The following is a 4170-nucleotide window of genomic DNA, read 5'->3' as shown; positions in this document are numbered from 1 at the left end:
ATGAACTCACCAACCTTTTGGTTGACACTTTAAAGCATGTTTATTCTCAGGTATGAAAGGATTCTTCCGCTGTGCATTTGCTCATATTAGAGATATTACTTGGAGTCATTCATGACATATTTCAAAAGACGTTGCATTCGAGTCATTGAGTTCATCAAGATTATTACTAAGTCAATTATAGTTGGATATATTATGAAATGGTATGCATGCCGTCAACTGTCGATGTAATGAAAGTTTGTCTTTTAAAAACGAATGCAATGTTTGTAAAACGTATCATATAGAGGTCAAGTACCTCGCGATATAACCAAATGTAACGTATTCGTCCAGATGAATTAGGACGGGTTATTTCAGTTGGTATCAGAGCGGTGGTCTTAGCGAACCAGGTCTTACATTAGTGTGTCTAACTGATAGTTGCTTAGATGCATTAGTGAGTCTGTACTTCGACCGTGTCTGCATGTCAAAAGTTTTGCTTATCATTTTGTGTCGAAAATTACCTATTTATCATCGTTAGGAAATTATCTGCTTATCATCCTTAGTCTAGACACGTCTTGCTGCATTGATTGCATGAATAGTGTATAGACAAAATTCATATCTTAGCGTATCTGCTAAATCATATCTTATCGTATCTATTACTGTAAACTTTTCCTGACATATTTCGTAAATTCCTCCGTAATCTACGAAATCTTTTGATCTATATATATATATATATATATATATATATATATATATATATATATATATATATATATATATATATATATATATATATATATATATATATATATATATATATATATTCTATGTAATTAGAATACCACCCGATAGCCGAAAAATCATTTCATATCGAAAAATCCTTTATTCAATCGTACGAAATGGAATTCGTCATTAGTTCAAGTCACTCGGATTCCGAAATGGAATCCCACTCAAGCTCCGAAAGTAGTGTGACCGGAATGGATCAACCAATTAGCCATCATTTATTCTGGATGAATTGGGGATGGGTTCGTAGCCTCCTCAATCATTGAAGACAAGAAGAAGGTGATCCTTTCCATCCACCACATTGTCCTCTTAGCGATGAACCTGAAGCACTTACCGGCGAACCTGTCCGAGACACCATTTTCTCTCTCATTTCCAGAGTATCTCGGCATGATTATATACTATCTCACATTCTAGATCTTATTCACCCACTCGTTCGAACCACCAATCATCCCGGTGTAATAGAAGAAGTCAACGAGCTTCGCGCTCGGGTAGTGGCTCTGGAGAATATAGTGCAAAGGTTACAAACACCAACAGCAGCACTAGCAGCATAACCAGTACCACCATCACCAACGCCAACAGTACCATTACCACCACCAACAACAACCGCATCGCAAACTTCAACTTCACAATCTGTCACACGAACATCAACGCCATGCGCACCATAGATACTAAGGAGTACCAATAACAATGAACGATGAAGTATTAATTCATAACTTCATTGAAGAAATATTCTGCGAAGAATATGTGGTTTCTAAAAGTCTTAAATATTATTTATTCTAGCTCAAACCGAAAATCAAATGAGTTTAATATCATATTGACTCATTAAATCCATAATTACCTCTGAAGAAAATATATATGTATATATATTTTCTTAAAGATTATAATTGAAAATTCTTTTGTACAAACTGTTAATGATGAAAATATTTTAACGGGTATGTAATACCCGAGAAATATTTAGATTTCACATTAATAAGTTATACTATACATTCTTCGAATCTGATTCAACAGTCATTTACTATCCTACTTACAACCACCGAAATACGTATCCGTTCACCGCAAAATAACTATTTTCACTCAATTTCATAATTGGATTTTGACATATCAGAATCCAACAAGTGGCATAAAGAAGAAAACATTGAACAAAATAAAATTTGTTAGAAACAAAAAATTTAACTATGAGAAGAATTTTGTTAAGAATCCACGCTAACTGTTCCTAGCTAACTGATTACATTTTATTTATCGCAATTTATTTATCGCAATTTATATTCTCGCAATTTTATTTATCGTCATTTAATTTCTGTTTTTTATTTTACGCACTTTAATCGGGACACGTATACAAGGTTTTGACATATCATATCGACGCATCTATATATATTATTTGGAATAACCATAGACACTCTATATGCAGTAATGCTGGAGTTAGCTATACAGGGTTGAGGTTGATTCTACAATAATATATATACTTTGAGTTGTGATCGAGTCTGAGACATGTACACGGGTCACGATACGTATTAATTAATTCGAATATTATATATTAAACTATATATGAATTATTGGACTGTTAGCTGTGGACTATCGACTGTGGACTAATAACATTGGACAATTAAAATGAATTAAAATATTGATTATAACATATGAAACTAAACATTTCTTCAAGTTGCCACTTGATTTCATCTTAAACCTCATTCGTATCTTGACGATTACAATCTCCGTTCAAACCTTTCATGATTCTTGAAAACACCTTAATCGAGAGGATGTACCAACCGCACCTCATCTACGGAAGAAAATATTGATGCATATAGTTATGCACCCTAAAACACTCGAAAACTGAGTAAACGTTTAACACGTAGCTGTGCTAATTCCTTAGTGTTATTATTACCCAAAATAACTTGGTAATCCCTTTCAAAGTAGCAAATTTTATCACAGCTCCAGCAAGTCAACTTCGACTTTTCATTCGAAACAACCTTATTATAACCTTGATATATATGTGTGCTCTTTTATTGTTACCAGGGAACCTTTTATATTCCACCATATTACCAGCAGACGTACCAGCAACCTCGTTGCTTCTTGGCTTAAATCCCTCTGATAAATCATTATATTTATTCATTGAAACCCTATCATATACTCATCCATATCTTGTAACGAGAACTGCCATACCAATTACCGGGAATCAGCAATCAGTACTTTGAAAACTCACAACATATCTACATCAACAGTTATATGTATAACATTTATCTCTTAGAATTATGATCTTTCATTCTGAAATTCTGAAAAGCACTCAGTCTACAAATCAATACTCTGAATGTTGAAAAAGCTGAATGAAGCAGCAAAAACCGTAGACAACCGTAAACGACCTTAATCATCGGAAGTTTGATGATAAAGAATAGTATGTTGGAAAAGCTCAGAAAAGTTAGAACTGAAAAATGGATTGAGCTAACTACGAAGGAGACCAAAGACAAATACAAGGACCATACCCTATATTCAAAGAATCCAGGTAATTCTGGATCCGTTGAAATCTTTAGAGAATTTCTTGCTCCGAAGTCATGTTAAAATCTTGCGGAAAATTTTTCTTCATCAACCTTCAAACTTGGAAATTTCAAAATATCATCATAAATATCTTCGATATTTCTGAGGATATTTTCGTAAATATTCTCGTCTGAAATTATATACCTCTTCGTGCTTCCTGTGTTTCATTATATTGGAAACTTCTGTAAAATCTAAGTTTAATTTATGAATGAATTCTGGAGAAATGTAAAGAAATTAATGCATTAATTAGTATAATATAATGACACTTGATCAATGTGATTATATTACAGTAAGTCATGCTGAGTTTCTAATGGAACGTGATGATTCACAGATCATAACGTCATCATGTGCCATGTTACATAACTCTTTTATTCTGCTTAACTTCTGAACATATCAAGAAAGTATATTCTTGATAGTTCTATTCTCAGTGATTCTGGTAATTTGACAAATCAAATCGTACTAATACATTCTATCTTATTTAGAACATGATATTTATCCGAAATTTCATACTTACGAATTCTGGACCGTTACTCGATTTACTAGAGCTCGGGAGGATAATAAAAAGGCAAAGGGCTCTAAAATATAAAAGAAAATAAAAAGCCCAATAACAACACGGAAGTTACAAACCGTGGATATTAATACGAATAGCAATATAAAGATACAGTATAATTAAGAATAGTATCACCCCAAGGCAATAGTAGAAGTAAACATATTTTTCTGGTGGAAGATTGAAAAGAAGGATGACAGAAATGATAATTAGGAAAATATCAAGGATTTGAACAGGATTAAACATTTTCATAATCTTTTGGATGTATGAACTAAGAAAGAAAGTATAGGAATGGTGAAAAATAATGGAACAGAAAAAGTTTAATTTATAACGGAAATATT

Source organism: Rutidosis leptorrhynchoides, chromosome 11, assembly GCF_046630445.1.
Source record: "Rutidosis leptorrhynchoides isolate AG116_Rl617_1_P2 chromosome 11, CSIRO_AGI_Rlap_v1, whole genome shotgun sequence".
NCBI classification, from domain to species: Eukaryota; Viridiplantae; Streptophyta; class Magnoliopsida; order Asterales; family Asteraceae; genus Rutidosis; species Rutidosis leptorrhynchoides.
The sequence above is the reverse complement of the archived record's forward strand: the minus strand, read 5'-3'. Positions refer to the sequence as shown.